The sequence below is a fragment of the Syzygium oleosum genome, unplaced genomic scaffold (genome assembly GCF_021117445.2).
Source record: "Syzygium oleosum isolate NSW1041296 unplaced genomic scaffold, Sole_v2.1 Sole_v2.59, whole genome shotgun sequence".
In the NCBI taxonomy this organism is placed as follows: Eukaryota; Viridiplantae; Streptophyta; class Magnoliopsida; order Myrtales; family Myrtaceae; genus Syzygium; species Syzygium oleosum.
The window spans coordinates 742,310-760,278 of record NW_026607543.1 but is presented as its reverse complement, the minus strand read 5'-3'; the positions used below and the strand labels follow the sequence as shown (position 1 = coordinate 760,278).

Genomic DNA, 17,969 nt, shown 5'->3' with positions numbered 1-17,969 from the left:
TCGAAAATTCAAAATAGTCTTCCCGATCAATTTTCGCCGAAAATCCCTAATGTGGCGGTCAAGTCATCGTTGACCGTCCTACGTAGCACACTGCCGTGTTAGCGATTTCCGAGGGAAGTTGACCGAAAGAACTACGTTGGAATACCGCGTAAAAGTTCGGGACAAAATTGATAAAATAGATAAATTTATGATCGAATTGGTATCCGCATAGTATATTTATGATCCATAGAACAATTTGCCAAAAGAAAAAAAAAAAAAAGGAAGGTTTCGTGTTCCACGTCGCCCAACGTGTTTCGTGAAGGCGTGAAAGGTGGTCTTCAACGTCAACTTCATGTCATAAATCTCAACGCGGGAGACGCCGCCCAATGATGTGAGCTTCATTGTTTGTAGCTACAGCCATGACTGAAGGAAAAGTTGATGTGATCCCCATTGCTTTCCAAAGCTCGAAGCAAAAGCCAAACATTCCTTTGTGTTTTCTTCTGTAAATCTCTCGAATGGCAACGAATCTGCTGCATCCGAATGATCACGAAAGAGGCAGGCCGGATCAGCAACAGTCCAAATGCATTTGTCTTGCTGATAAACCTCTGTTTAGCAGCATATGTACCCTGTGCAGCAGTACACACGTCTCGCGGCATGTCCGAATGCATCTCACGCTATTGTTTTACATGCGGTTGCTATCGACTTGGTGATAAATAGCCATCGAGCATTAATCATCGAAAATGAAACCCTCCCATAGGGAACCTTCTAATTTTGTTGGGGGGGGACATGTGATGGAACCCTACGGATCTAGTACGAGGGACCATAGGATGGACATTGACACGTACATAGCGACCAAGGAAACATTAGGGTACGCTTGTTTATTTCTCCATGAATTACAGGTGGGAACTGAACCACAATAGCAGGTTGCGGACGACCAAGTGAAAACTAGCATACACCAACAAGATTAGCGTTTTGCCGTATTCGCACGTTCTCACCACCATGAAAAGCTCATTTTCTGATCTTTGTGTTTCCTTTCACGAACCAAACGAGCAGTTCGTTGATTTCACGTATGGCTTACACGTTTTCGGTGCGGTGATATACTAGTCATTGTGCAAACGTCTAGCACAAGATGGCACGTGACGAGCGATTTCAAAGGGCACAATAATTGTTGCGGAAGCCAAGCGATCGAATAATAAAATTGACAGAATAAGAAAATAGATCGGACACCAGATTTACGTGGTTCGGTCGTAGTGACTTACGTCCACGGGGAGAGCAGCACGGAATTCCACTATAGATCAAGCGATACAACGGAAATTACAACCACACTCGAGTCACTCAAACACTCTAAGTGTTTCCCAAGCCCCAATTACACCCAATAGCTCACGCAGTGTTTAGCCCCACAATTACTCACGAAATAATCTCTCAATCTCACGAAGGAATTATACACAAATCTTATCATAAGATTTAATCTGCTTCAATACTAACTTCATGGATGTCATTCACGAATTCCCTCTACACGTCTTCGCACACCAAGCACTCGCAAGCCAGCGGCGCTTCAAGAAGTCTTCTTCATCAACAATAGTGCACCAAGACCTCTGTGCGGCCAAAAACAGAACATCCCATATTTATGCTTAGGTTCCACGGTCAACGTGGACTCCATGCAAATATACTTATTTCCTTTTCCGAATCCAACTTTCTCTGACACACGTGGCAAGAAGTCCACAATTTCCTCTTTCACAGTCAAAGTCTTCTAGGCCAACGTTGGACTCAATCCTGCTGATTTCTTCCCGACTTCGATAGATAATCGTTATCTTTTATTTTGCACCCATGTTGACCGAGTCAAAGAAGAAGACTCACTTCGACTTTCCTTTTCTTGTTTTGTTTGGAATCCTTGAGCAACGAAACTTTTACACCGAAAAGGAAACTCTGGATTTCCATGGCTTATATTTGGACATCCACAAATACTAATTCATCACGGGTCGGGTTTCGTTCACGTGCTCAAACTCGAGACATATTTTCAACAACCTCCACCTTGGCTCGACGTTTGAGCCAAGTCACAATCGCTTTGATAGAATCCGAATTTTGCTACTACTCTCCCACAGCCCCCGATGGGCTCAACCGCCACAGATGTCTTTCAAGTCCAAGCCTCGCTTGAACTTCGCCATAGCCATAGACCTCATCAGAACACCAACTCCACATGCACCTTTAACTGCTCCACAAGGATTTTTCAACACAACCTCCTCAATCGCAGATAAAGCAAAACCATCATTGCATCCATATCTGTCAGGAGATCGAATACGCACCTTGTCAATATCAGCAGTCACAGCAACCGTTGGCTCAATAGGCTCCACCTCGCTACATGCACCATCTGTGTCGATTTCTTCGCTAGCACCCGCTACCTCAGGAGTTTCTGGTTGCAACTCCACCTCAAGCTGAACACCGTCTAGATCCGTATAAACAATGCTATTAACACTCCTAGCCAGAAGTACTGGAGACTCGTCAAATGTATCTTCTCTGCTGATAATAGGTGAATTTAATTCGGAGCACCACAACTTGTAGCCTCGCTCACCTTGTGCATAACCTAGGAACATGCACTTCATTGCCCTTCCATCGAGCTTACCATCTCTAACTCGAACATAACATGGGCAACCAAATATTCTAATAACAGAATAATCAGCAACGTTACCTGACCACACTTCTTCGGGAGTCCGACATTCAATCGCAGTCGATGGAGATCTATTCTTCGGGTAGCTCGCCGTACTAAGCACATCCGCCAGGAATCTTCTAGCCATACCAGCACTAGAGAGCATTTTATGGGCCGTTTCTAGTAATGTTTTGTTCATCAACTCTGCAACCTGTTGTGGTTCAATGGCACTAGTGCGGTGTTTCACTATGTCTTCCTTCATGCAGAATTTATTTAACAGCTTCGAGCAAAACTCCATACTACTGTCAGTCCGCACCTGCTTGATCGTTTTACCAGTTTCCTTTTCGATCAAAGCTTTTAACTGCCTGATCCTGACAACAACATCAAACTTGTGCCTTAGCACAAACACCCACGTCTTCCTCGAGTAGTCATCAACAACTGTTAGCATAAATCTGACACTCTTCCTCGAAGGAAACGGCGACAACCTGCGAACATCCAAGTGAATTAATTCTGCAATATCCGTGGTTTCTCTAACAACCGTACTAGCACTTGCATACATTCAGTTCGTTAGCCACATAACCATATAGCAAATTCTTTTCACTTAAAACCTTCAGGCTTTTCTCGCTAATTTGCCCCAAACACATATGCCACAATTCAGACTCTCGAACCGATGCATCCGACGTCTCTGCAGCGAATTCCATCATTGTCTCACCTTGAAGCTCATACAGGCCACTATGCTTGATTCCTTTCATTATCACCAAGGCACCTCGAACAACTTTCAGAACTCCACATTCTGAAGAATACCGACACCCAGCTGAATCCAGGGCACTCAAGGAAATCAGATTTTTCTTCAACTCTGGAACATGCCTCACTCCAGTCAATGTCCACACGATACTATCATGTATTCTGATTCTGACATCACCAACACCTACAACATCGCATTCAGCGTTGTTTCCCAACTTCACTTTACTACTATCCGTGCACTGATAAGTAGTAAACCAGTTCCTGTTTGGTGTAGCGTGAAAAGAACAACCAGAATCCATAATCCATCCGCCAAACGACGAATTATCAGTGACAGACAAGACATAATCAGCATTATCCGAATTACTGTCTGCTATAGCAGCAACATCATCCGCAGACTCAACTCTAATTCCCTTACCCTTGTCGTTTTTCAGCTTAAGGCAATCCCTCTTGCCACAGCTCCAACAGACAATACCACCAGTCCTAGACTGACTTCATCTATTCGAGTTCATACTACTCCTGCTAATACGTGCACCAGTTCTTCCTCTATTTTCACCTACTAAAGCAGCAGATACATGTTCACCAGATTCTCTTCTACGGATGTCTTCACTTAGAATTAAATCTCGAACACCATCAAACGTCAAACTTGTTGACCCAGAGGAATTACTAACGGCAGTAACAGTAGTATTCCAACTATCAGGCAATGAGGATAATAGAATCAAAGCACGTACCTCATCTTCAAAGTTAATATCAACTGAACTCAATTGACTAACGATCACGTTGAATTCATTAATATGATCAGCAATCGACGCACCTTCGCTCATCTTCAAGTTAAACATACGTCGCATCAAATAGACCTTGTTGATCGCAGAGGGCTTCTCGTACATGTCTGACAGGGCTTTCATCAAACCCGCAGTGGTCTTCTCATTCACGATGTTAAACGCGACGTTACGAGCCAACGTCAGCCAAATAACACCCAAAGCTCGTCTATCCAGCAATTCCCAATCAGCTTGCTTCATCGTCTTTGTCTTCTCCCCAGAGAGGGGCAAGTGCAGTTTCATCTGATATAGATGATCCTCAATCTGCATCTTCCAGAAACCAAAATCCTTCCCATCAAATCTGTCGATTCTCACTTTTCCTTCTTCTGCCGCCATCGATTCGTTTTAACTCAAGCAAGCCTAGCTCTGATACCAATTGTTGCGGAAGCCAAGCGATCGAACAATAAAATTGACAGAATAAGAAAATAGATCGGATACCAGATTTACGTGGTTCGGTCGTAGTGACCTATGTCCACGGGAAGAGCAGCACGGAATTCCACTATAGATCAAGCGATACAACGGAGATTACGACCACACTCGAGTCACTCAAACACTCTAAGTGTTTCCCAAGCCCTAATTACACCCAATAGCTCACGCAGTGTTTAGCCCCATAATTCCTCACGAAATAATCTCTCAATCTTACGAAGGAATTATACACAAATCTTATCACAAGATTTAATCTGCTTCAATACTAACTTCATGGATGTAATTCACGAATTCCCTCTACACGTCTTCGCACACCAAGCACTCGCAAGCCAGCGGCGCTTCAAGAAGTCTTCTTCATCAACAATAGCGCACCAAGACCTCTGTGCGGCCAAAAACAGAACAACCCGTATTTATGCTTAGGTTCCACGGTCAATGTGGACTCCATGCAAATATACTTATTTCCTTTTCCGAATCCAACTTTCTCTGACACACGTGGCAAGAAGTCCACAATTTCCTCTTTCACAGTCAAAGTCTTCTAGGCCAACGTTGGACTCAATCCTGCTGATTTCTTCCCGACTTCGATAGATAATCGTTATCTTTTATGTTGCACCCATGTTGACTGAGTCAAAGAAGAAGACTCACTTAGACTTTCCTTTTCTTGTTTTGTTTGGAATCCTTGAGCAACGAAACTTTTACACCGAAAAGGAAACTCTGGATTTCCATGGCTTATATTTGGACGTCCACAAATACTAATTCATCACGGGTCGGGTTTCGTTCACGTGCTCAAACTCGAGACATATTTTCAACAATAATAAGGGCTCTCTCTTGAATCTTTTCGAAAAGAAAAAGGGAAGAAAGAGAGCTTTATGCATATGTTTATGTTGCAATTTGCAGATCTCTTGCGCACGAGTACATCCTTGGATTCTAACTAAAGATCGCCCACCAGCAACAGGAGACAATCAGCTTTTGTATGCCCGCCAAAAGGCAGCTAAGGTCCCTTGGTCAAACGACTTATCATGTGTGTTCCAAGATTCAATTGAGGTTCAGAGAAGCGCATAGACGGTCGTCGGTCGTCGTGCACTCGTGCGCGCGGCTAAAAATGGCTTAAACTAATCCCGAATTCGAAAGCCTATCAGCCACTACAACATTCGTGTTGGTTAGAGGCGCGTAAACAACACTCATGTCATTTGCGGTGTGAATGTAGGACTCCATGTGCTTGAGAAAATTGTCTCAAAAGTCCTATACTTATTGTACAATGACCAATTCAGTCATTAACTTTTAAATTTTATCAATTAAATTATAAACCTTATTTATTATTTGCCAATGTCATTTCGGCCAATTTTGATTAGAAATCACTGATGTATACGCCGGCCGTCTTACTTGACACGACAGTCGCTGACTGAACGGGCTTTTTCAATTTTTAAAAACTTTTATGAATTTTTCTCCTCTTTGTTTTCTTTCTTTTTTTACCTTCTTCCGCCGCCGATCACCATGGTTGGTGACCAGCCATAGGAGAGGATCAATGAGGGCTGGCAAGGTTGACCCTCGTCGGATCCAACGAGGGCGACCGTCACCGGCCCTCGCCTATGGCCGGTTGCCGGCTAGCATCAAGGCTGGCCGACCTACGGAGGAAGCAGAAAAATAAAAAATTCAAAAAAAATGTAAAAAAAATTGTAAAAAAGTATTCATGTAAGCACCGGTTGTCCGGCCGTGCCATGTAGGATGGCCGGCGTTCACGTCGGCATTTGTTGGTCAAAATTAGCCGGAAGAATTATATTGGCAAATCATCAAAATGTTTAGGGCTTAAGTGGTCAAATTGAAAAATTTAGATTTGAATTGGCACACATATAATAAGTTTAGGATTTTTTGGGTAGTTTTACCCATGCACTCTAACTAGACCTGTTAAAATGGGTTATGGACTCATTTTTTAATCCATATTTGATAAGTTGAGTTTTATATGGGTTAGTTATATTCCATAAATGGGTTTAAAATGGTAAACACAAAACAGAATTGGTACTAAATGGGTTCACAACTTACTTAGATCTAATTCACCTCTACAACTCTCTCTTGCTCTCATTTGATCTCGCGCTTACATCCAAGTTTGGGTATGAGTTTTCCTAAATTTGGTTAAATATGAAAGTGTCTTAGCAAATATGGGTCGAGTAGAGTCGGCCCGGGTATGAGTTGGGTATGGGTTGAATTGGGTACGAATCACCCGTTTAATGGGTATGGCTCTTACACTATGCATGTATCACAGGCCGGCAGTTCCTTGGTCACAAAATAACCCATGCGGCGCCTGACGTGTCATTCACACCAGACTAGCCTTCATTCACTAGTAGTTCCAAAGAGCAATGCGGCAAATATCTTCTTCGTATCGGATCGTATCACGCCTAGCTAAGCTCGGACGTCTAGTCCATTGAGCAAGACACACAGATCTGTTTAGATACGGCAACTGGTTTTGGCCTGTCATGGCCTCATCAGGAGAGCAACATTAGCTCCCGACCAGTTTGTGCACTTGAGGCCAACCCTGCCTTCAGAGCTACTAAAGGTATATTCTTTATATCTTAGAACTCCTAACACCAACCATCCTGACATCACTCCTATGACCCAATTATATTTCATCCATTCTACATCCTCACTCTTCACCCGATAACCCCGAGCACCACTCACAGGGGTACAGGAGTTCGAGAGAATCACGATCCGTGACATTCTCTCCCACTCAATTTCGCAACGCCCTCGTTGCGGGTTGTTCTGTCGCTTCCTTGCATCAATTCTCACCGTCAATGCTGCTTTTTCGGGACTTACATGAGCGGCAGACGCTCACCCAACAATACAACTTCACTCCGCTGGTGGCTTTTCTCGATCAGAGTCGTTCGGCAGTCTCGGTCACTTGTGTTTTCCGTTACAAGTGTGGCATTTTGGCAGCACCATCCTTCGCCTACTTCGGAATTCTCATGATTTCGGCATATCAATGGAGGTTTTTCTCCTTGCTGATAACGTGGTAGCAGACCCATCTTGAGACTCGCCAAATTGATCTATGAACGTTTTCCCTATTCAGTGAGGAATCAATTCTTTCTTGTGCCCCCATTATCATCCTAGAAGCAAGTCGAAAGCCGCACTTTGTCCGAGCATCTTTTGGCTCTGGCAATTCACTCTCCGCCCTCGTAGGTCCAGGTAGACCATAGGTTTTCTTTGACTCACTCACTTACTGGGGGATCTTGCTCTTATACCATCTGTCACGGGCCGGTAGTTTCTTGGCCGTAGAATAGCCCGTGCAGTGTTCGTAAAATTTTGCACGTGTCAACGAACGTGTTGAACAAGTAATACAATAATGAGAAGAGTATCGTCCCACAGAGATTGATGATAATAAACCAATTAAATATGAAAAATAGACTAATTCTAAAATTTATCCAACAGATCAAAATAGAATTGAGAATAAATAAAAATTGACAATTTTTAAAAACGAAATTTTATAAACTAAAGGCAGATAATCAATCAGGTAAAATACGTTAGAGCATCCGATTTCACCATAACCAATAGATATGAATTTCGGATCATTATGCATACAAGAACAATATCAAACATGTGATAGCGAAATTTCCTAGTCTATTTACTATCCCATCTTTAGGTATAACAAATCTACTCAGTTCATCAATTCACTATATTTCTATGTGAATTTAAATAAACATAAGTGCATTAAAATCTGTGAATATTCCAGGTTTACAATGAATCTTTTTGACCACCTGACCACCGAAAGCTACACAAATAACATGGTATATTTTTATCCACATTTAATTCATGGTTATATATTATAATGAGCAATTGCATATTATCACTTCTCGGTCTCAAACATGCATATCATATCATTCAAGTGATGACCAGTCACTTAAAGGCATTAAGCATAATAATATATAACTCACGTGAATGAAATTACTTGCAAAGCATAAAAAGCATGAAATTCATATCATCATGGTCAGGCTACGTTATAGCTTTAACAAAGAAAATCAGAACATAATAGAAGAAGAAACGAAAATATAAATTAAATCAAACATCTTGAATCAAAGAACAAGAATTCTGTCATCACTTGTGTCTTCTCTTCAAAATACTTGAAAAACTCTTAAAACATTGAAAATAAAAACGATCTAAAAAAAAAACTCGTTGTTCCCCCAAGTTATCCTATTTATATGATAACATCCAAGACTCCTCTTACAAGGCAATTACTTCTTTTTCGCATAAAATTAGGGAATAAATCGCAGAATTCCCAATGTGATATCCACCTTCTAACTCTTCTCTGGGTCGCATATTCCTTTCCTTCTTTTTGCCATATTTTCCTTATTTTCTCCATATCTCAATATTCTTCATAAACAAGGAAAAATTAAGTAAATAAAAGGAAATCCAAATATATTCTAACAAATATTGCATTATTTATTGCCTAGAGTAGATAAAATAACTCTATTTTAATAGAGTTATCAAACCCCGAAACTTGACATTTTGCTAGTCCTCGAGCAAAAGCAAGATATAAAACACACTCAAGCTAACAACCCCCTCCATGACTTCCTTCCATAATTGCTCGAAATCACAATTCAAAGAAAAACACAAATTTCATCCAAACATAGAAATAGATTCATAAGTTAAAACCAATTCTAACTATGTGATCCAAGTGTGTGTGTGAGTCCTCAACTTTTTGAATTATGTGCAATCCATATAAGCTCATATTGGTATGCAACCTCTCAAAAACTCTTTATAATTATAACAAAATCTCATAGGTTTGCTTTTCATTCCTCTCTCCACTAATGTAAGCTAATCATCCAACCAAAAATCAATAGGACTTTCCTCAGGTTGTAATGTACGGCTGGGCTAACGGTGAGATAATAGTAAATTTAAGCTCAAATCACCCATGAACACATTGATTTCTAGGATCTAATTAGAGCACATGCCACTATCCCCAATTTCACATCTTCAAAATAATCTTTTTGCCACCACGCATCATCATTCTTCCTCCTTTTTTCTTTTTTCTTTTTTTTTTCTCTTTTTCTTTTCTTATCTTTATGGTGGAGTTCCTCCCTAAGTCCCTCCTAATATAATGTGAACATTCCCAACCCATTGAGTATCCAAAAGGCTCACTCAATTGAAAGTTGGATAGGGAACCATAAAAGCAATTTTTTCTTTTTCTTTTTTTTTTTTTTTTTTTTTTTGAAATGATACACCCCAAACAACCATAGCAATCAAATTATTTCCATGCTCCACCGTTCCTCCCAAATTGCTATTATGCTCAAATAAACTTTTATCCTAAAAAAAATCAACATGCTCATGGGGCGTGGGACAATGATATAATTTGGCAAAAGGTAAGCTAAAAAGTACGTGGGTGCCAATGAAAGATTGGATAATAATTAAGGCTCAACGGGGGTGACTATGGATAAATAAACAGGGTTGGCTTGAAAGGCTCAATCGATCCAAAAATTGCCTAAATCATTTTCTCAGTTAAATGTAGCATAGGATTTCGCCTCAAGAGAAAATCAAACAAATTCTAAGATTTGGGTGAGATCTAAGAAAAGCACATGCTTCACGTGAATGTTCTCTAGATGTACACACTACTCAAAAATTAAGGACTTTTAGTACTCAGTAAGTGGATCAACATAATCAGAATCAAAATTAACTCACATATCATTCGCAAGTTTGAACAAAATTTAAAATTTCCTAAGAATCGCAAAAATTCACAACAAGGAATGCAATCATGCAAAAATAAAAAAAATCAGATTTAGCAAAAATTTTGTTTCCCCCCAAACTTGAATTAAGCATTGTCCTCAATGCGAAAAACAAAAGAAACAAAGGAAAAATAGGAACAAGAAAACTCCCCTTACTATTGGATGGGTCCATGGATGGTCTTGATGACTAAACTCCAAAAAGGTGATCCTTCAAGAAAGAAAATTAACCTGGATAAAAAAATTAATCATGTTTTTTTTAAAAAAAAAATGAACATAAAAATTATTGAAGAAACATAATAAAAATGCTTGGGTTGCCTCCTAAGAAGCGCTTGCTTTATAGTTTTTAGCCAAACTATCTCAGATGTCGATATTCTGGAGGATGAAGTTCAATAGTGGCCTTCTGCTTGTTGTAACCACCTTTAAAGAAGGGCTTCAAACGTTGACCATTCACCTTAAATGTGCCTTCAATGTCGTGTGTAACTTCAACTGTTCCGTATGGAAATACCTGTGTGACTGTATAAGGACCAGACCATCGAGAACGTAACTTTCCTGGAAAAAGTTCAAGACGAGAGTTATAAAGTAAAACTTTTTGGCCAATTTTGAACTCTCTTCTGAATATGTGTTTATCATGCCATCTTTTTGTACGCTTCTTGTATATCTTAGCATTTTCATAGGCCTCATTGCGAAATTCCTCCAATTCATTTAGTTGCAACAATCTTCTTTCACCTGCAGACTGCATGTCAAAATTCAGAAATTTCAATGCCCAATATGCTTTGTGCTCTAATTCCACCGGTAGATGACAAGCCCTCCCAAACACTAGCCTAAAGGAGAAATCCCAATTGGGGTTTTGAATACTGTCCTATAGGCCCAAAGTGCATCATCAAGTTTCATTAACCAATCTTTCCTAGAGGCATTCACTGTTTTTTCTAAAATTCTCATGATTTCCCTATTTGAAACCTCTACTTGACCACTAGTCTGAGAATGATAAGGGGTTGCAACCTTATGTGTGACTCCATACTTACTCAAAAGTAAGTTTGAGGCAAAAGTGTGTGCCCCTATCACTTATGATTGCCCTAGGAGTGCCAAATCAGGTAAAAATATTTTTCTTCAAGAATTTGACAACAGCCTTAGCATCATTTTTTGGCAATGCTATAGCTTCTACCCACTTAGACACATACTCCACAGCCACTAAAATGTATAAATTACCATAAGAAGGTGTAAAGGGTCCCATGAAATCAATACCCCAAACATCAAATAATTCACACACAATAATATTGTTTAAAGGCATCTATTTTTTTAGAAATATTTCCAGTTCTCTGACACCGATCACATGAAGCTACAAAGAAGTAAGCATCTTTAAAAAGTGTGGGCCAATAAAATCCAGATTGTAAAACCTTGGTCGCACCATAATAACCACCTGCCTCTCTGTCATGACAATGATGTAGAATATTTGCCATCTCTTCGTCTGGAACACATCTCCTTATGACCTGATGTGCACATATTTTAAAAAGAGAAGGTTCTTCCCAAAAATAATTTTTAACATCTAGAAAAGATTTTTTTTCTTCTGTTGATATGACAATTCAGGAGGATGAATATTACTTACCAAATAATTCACAAAATCAGCGTACCAAGGAATTTTTGTGGATTTGATGGAAAAAAATTTCTCATCAGGGAACTCTTCCATAATTGGACTTACCTCTTCCTTTAAATTCGGAATTCTTGACAAGTGATTTGCAACTAGATTTTCAGTCCACTTCTTATCTTTGATTTCCAAATCAAATTCTTGCGGCAATAGAATCCACCTGATTAAACATGGCTTTGATTCTTTCTTTTCAAGCAAATACTTAAGAGCAGAGTGGTTAGAATAAACTATAACTTTTGAGCCAATTAAATAAGAACGAAATTTATCAAAAACAAAAACTACTGCCAAAAGTTCCTTTTCTGTTGTTGAATAATTCAATTGTGCACCTGACAAGGTTCGACTGACATAGTAAATGGTTTAAAAAATTCCATTCTTCCTTTGTCCCAAAAAAGCTCCCATTGCAGAATCGCTAGCATCACACATCAGCTCAAAAGGTAAATCCCATTCTGGTGCTGCCATGATAGGTGCCGATACTAACTTTTCCTTTAAAGTGTTAAAAGCCTGCACGCATTCATCGGTAAAATTAAATTGTGCATCTTTTACCAAAAGATTAGATAGGAGTTTAGCAATTTTTGAAAAATCTTTTATAAACCGCCTGTAGAATCCTGCATGCCCCAAAAATCCTCTGACAAGTTTCACAGATGTTGGTGGAGGCAATTTTGCAATAACCTCCACTTTGGCTCGATCGACTTCTATTCCATTTCTAGAAATCTTATGCCTGAGCACTATTCCTTCCTGTACCATAAAATGACACTTCTCCCAATTTAAAACGAAGTTAGTCTCCTCACATCTTTGTAAGACCAAAGCCAAATTATTTAAACAAGAGTCAAATGATGAGCCAAAAACGGAAAAATCATCCATAAAAATCTCAATATATTTTTCAACCATATAAAAAAAAATAGCCATCATGCATCTCTGAAAAATAGCTGGTGCGTTACAAAGACCAAAGGGCATTCTTCTAAAAGCAAAAGTACCACAAGGACAAGTGAAAGTAGTTTTTTCTTGATCTTTTGGTGTAATAGGGATCTGATTATACCCTGAATATCCATCAAGAAAGTAATAAAACTTATGTCCTGCAAGTCTTTCCAACATTTGATCAATCAATGGTAAAGGAAAATGATCTTTTCTAGTGGCATCATTCAATTTTCTGTAATCCATGCACACACGCCACCCAGTAACTGTCCTAGTAGGAATCAATTCATTATTGTCATTTTTCTGAACAGTCATACCTCCTTTCTTTGGCATAACTTGCACAAGACTTACCCAGGAACTATCATAAATAGAATAGATGATCCTTGCATCAAGTAACTTAATTACCTTAATTTTCACAACTTCTTGCATTTTCGGGTTCAAACGCCTTTGAGGTTGGATAGTGGGTTTATGTTGTTCCCCCATCAAAATTTTGTGCATGCAAATTGAAGGACTAATTCCCTTGATGTCAGCTATTTTCCATCCAATTGTACCTTTACGTTCTCTCAACACTCTGAGCAGTTTCTCCTCCATCAAATCTGTCAAAGAAGAAGATATAATTACTGATAAAGAAGAAATTCCATCTAAATAAGCATATTTCAAATGAGAGGGTAAGGGTTTGAGTTCAAGAATAGGAGGCTCTTCAATTGATGGCTTAAGCTTCGTTGTGTGTTGTCCCAACTCCTCAAATTTTGTTGCCTTATGCCTTGAATATGTTGGATTTGCCTCCATAAAATTTGCGTACTCCTTTATCTCCTCTTTCTCAATTTCTCTGTCTTTTGGTTGAACCAGACATGCTTCAAGTGGGTCTTTAAAAATATTTTCTTGAAAAACCTTGTTCACCAACTTGTCAACTGTCTCAACTCTAAAACAAGAATTATCATCAGAGGGATATTTCGTTGCTTTAAAAACATTAAAAGAAACAAGATCATCTTGAACTCTAAGAATCAACTTCCCATGTTGTACATCAATAAGAGCTCTTCCTGTTGCTAGAAAAGGACGACTTAAGATAAGTGGTACCTCAAAATCTTCTTCCATGTCAAGAACTATGAAATCTGCAGGAAAAATAAACTTGTCAACTTTTACCAATACATCTTCCACAATACCTCTCGGATATTTAATTGATCGATCAGCCAGTTGAAGCGATATTGTGGTTGCTTTTACTTCACCCAATCCTAATTTCCTAAAAATAGAGAAAGGCATCAAATTAATACTTGTACCTAATTCACACAATGCCTTTTCAAAGTAAGAATCTCCAATTGTGCAAGGAATTGTAAAACTCCCTGGATCTTTTAACTTCGAAGGTAATTTATTTTGTAGGATGGCCAAACATTCCTCATTCAGCTTCATAGTTTCGTAATCCTCTAGCTTTCTTTTGTTTGCCAAAATCTCCTTCAAAATTTTTACATATCTAGGCATTTGCGCTAAAGCATCTGCAAAAGGAATATTAATGTGCAATTTTTTAAAAACATCAAGAAATTTAGAAAATTGCTTATCTATTTTGTGCTGCTGCAGTCGCTGAGGGAATGGAACTGGCGGCACGTATAGCTTGGGATTATCTGGAAAAAGTTTGCTCTTGCCTGTCTCCTTTGGTTGTTTCTTGACCTCTTCTTCTTTATCTCTGGAAATCTCTTGCTCGGCATCTTCTTCACCCACTTGTTTACCACTTCTCAGGGTTATAGCTTTTACATTTTCAATTGGATTTTTCTCTATGTTGCTAGGCAAAGAACCCTGTTGTCTCCTCAACATCATGTTTGCTAACTGCCCCACTTGCATCTTCAGATTTCTAATTGAAGGCTCTTGGTTCTGAAATCTCACATCTGTGCTCTTGATGAAGTCCTGAATAGTGTTGGCAAGTTTTGTGACTATATCTTCCAAATTGGACTTTGTCTCTTCTGGTTGTTTGAATCCCGGTGGCGGTCTCGTCACATGCTGATTATTCCATGAATTCCATGAAAAATTTGGATGATTGCGCCATCCCGAATTGTACATGTTGGAGTAGGGATTATTCTATGATCCGTTAAAATTCCCAACAAAGTTAGCATTTTCATTAGATTGTGCAAAAGTGTTACCTACCTAACATTCTGTGCTAACATGTCGTCCACCGCAAAAATTGCATGTCATATTCTGAATTTTCATGCCTGAAACACTCATATTATCTATCTTTTTGTTGAGTGCTTCAATTTGCGCAGCAATTGCCATGAAAGCATCCACCTCATGAACTCCGCTAGCTTAACACACTGATATTCTCTTAGTAGGCTACTAATAACTATTGGATGCCATCTTCTCTAATAAGTTGTAGGCTTCTTTTAGTGTTTTATTATTCAGAGGTCCCCCTGCAGTTGCATCAATCATAGAACGGAGATTTGTACTACACCCATTATAAAAAGTTTGTACCTGCATCCATACGGGTAGTCCTTGATGTGGGCATCTCCTAAGAAACTCCTTGAATCTTTCCCATGCTTCATACAATGATTCATTATTTATCTGCATAAAATTAGTAATATCGTTACGCATTTTTGCAGATTTTGCAGGTGGAAAGAACTTACCAAGAAATTTTTGGGCCATATCATTCCATGTAGTGATTGATCCTGCAGGAAGAGAAGAGAGCCAACCTTTAGCTTTGTCTCTAAGGGAAAATGGAAATAATCTTAATTTAATAGCATCATCTGTAACTCCATTATATTTAATTGTGTCATAGATTTCGAGAAAAGCATCAATGTGAGCGTTTGAATCATCGCTTGGTAGCCCACTAAATTGCATTGATTGTTGAAGTATCTGAATCAGTGATGGTTTGATCTCAAAGTTATTTGCTTGAATTGCAGGTCTCCTAATGCTTGATGCGGTGCCCTCAACTGTTGGCGCAGCACAATCTTTCAAGAGTCTACGTTGATTTCTACCATCATCAACTCCCTTCATCTTTTTAGTGTGATTTCTCTGTTCTCTCAGTCGCCTTTTAAATGTACGTTCGATTTCTGGATCAAACTCAGCAAGTTTTTCTTGTTGGCTACGTGTCATGCACCAATGTATACTCTAAAAAAATAAGATAAAAGCTAGATTAAACTTAGAATTATCCGATATCAATATTAATTGGTATTAAATAAACAATCCCCGGCAACAGTGCCAAAAACTTGTTCGTAAAATTCTGCACGTGTCAATGAACGTGTTGAACAAGTAATACAACGATGAGAAGAGTATCATCCCACAGAGATTGATGATAATAAACCAATTAAATATTAAAAATAGACTAATTCTAAAATTTATCTAACAGATCAAAAGAGAATTGAGAATAAATAGAAATTGACAATTTTTAAAAATGAAATTTTATAAACTAAAGGCAGATAATCAATCAGGTAAAATACGTTAGAGCATCCGATTTCACCATAATCAATAGATATGAATTTCGGATCATTATGCATACAAGAACAATATCAAACATGTGATAGCGGAATTTCCTAGTCTATTTACTATCCTATCTTTAGATATAGCAAACCTACTCAATTCATCAATTCACTATATTTCTATGTGAATTTAAATAAACATAAGTGCATTAAAATCTGTGAATATTTTCGGTTTACAATGAATCTTTTGGACCACCTTATCACCGAAAGTTACACAAATAACATGGTATATTTCTATCCACATTTAATTCATGGTTATATATTATAATGAGCAATTGCATATTATCACTTCTCAGTCTCAAACATGCATATTAGATCATTCAAGTGATGGCCAGTCACTTAAAGGCATTAAGCACAATAATGTATAACTCACGTGAATGAAATTACTTATAAAGCATAAAAAGCATGAAATTCATATCATCATGATCAGGCTACGTCGTAGCTCTAACAAAGAAAATTAGAACATAATAGAAGAAGAAACGAAAATATAAATTAAATCAAACATCTTGAATCAAGAATTCTGTTACCACTTTTGTCTTCTATTCAAAATACTTGAAAAACTCTCGGAACACTAAAAACAAAAACGATCTAAAAAAAACTCATTGTTCCCCAAGTTATCCTATTTATATGATAACATCGAAGACTCCTCTTACAAGGCAATTGCTTCTTTTTCGCATAAAATTAGGGAATAAATCGCAGAATTCTCAATGTGATATCCATCTTTTAACTCTTCTCTGGGTCGCATATTCCTTTCCTTCTTTTTGCCATATTTTCCTTATTTTCTTCATATCTCAATATTCTGCATAAACAAGGAAAAATTAAGTAAATAAAAGGAAATCCAAATATATTCTAACAAATATTGCATTATTTATTGCCTAGAGTAGATAAAATAACTCTATTTTTATAGAGTTATCATGCGGCGCCTGACGTATCGTTCACACCAAGTTAGCCCTTATTCACTAGTTGTTCCAAAGAGCAATGTGGCTAATATTTTCTTCATATCAGATCGTACCACACCCAGCTAAGCTCAGATGTCTAATCCATCAAGCAAGACACATAGATTTATTTAGGTACGATAACTGGTTTCGGCCTACCATGGCCTCATCAGAAGAGCAGCATCAGCTCCTGACCAGTTCGTGCACGGGAGGCCAACCTCGCCTTCAGAGCTCCTAAGGGTATATTCTTTCTATCCTAAAACTCCTAGCACCAATTGTTCTACACCACTCCCACGATCCAATTGTATTGCATCCCTTCTACATCCTCACTCTTCACCCGATAACCCCGAACACCACTCACAAGGGTATAGGAGTACGAGAGAATCGCAGTTCGTGACATTCTCCCCCACTCAATTCCTCAACGCCCTCGTTGCGAGCTATTCTGTCGCTTCCTTGCTGCGTCAATTCTCACCATCAATGCAGCTTTTCCAACTTTGACAGGAAGGTGTTCGAGAAGTTAATAAGCATTGAGGCATATCTTCACTTGACAGTTTAAGTTATCAATAAGTTGGCAGTAGTTTTCCAACTTTTCCGAACGATACCGCAACAAGATTTGAATCCATCTTGATCCTTTGAAAGACATTATTGTCACTTATTAACCCCCCACGTTCTTTGCATGTCTGTTCTCGCAACTTCACATCACACTGTC

The 17,969-nt window shown here is 38.7% G+C and overlaps 1 protein-coding gene and 1 non-coding gene across 2 annotated transcripts in view; both read left to right on the top strand.

The window, feature by feature from the left end:
• The window catches only part of LOC115690427 (sugar transport protein 14), a 38,613-nt gene that overhangs the window by 17,221 nt on the left and 3,423 nt on the right, over positions 1-17,969 (top strand). The gene's annotated exons all lie outside the window — the stretch shown is intronic.
• On the top strand, positions 15,338-15,444 carry LOC115690482 (small nucleolar RNA R71). The gene has a single exon (XR_004006849.1). It is a non-coding gene; the product is annotated as a small nucleolar RNA R71 (small nucleolar RNA).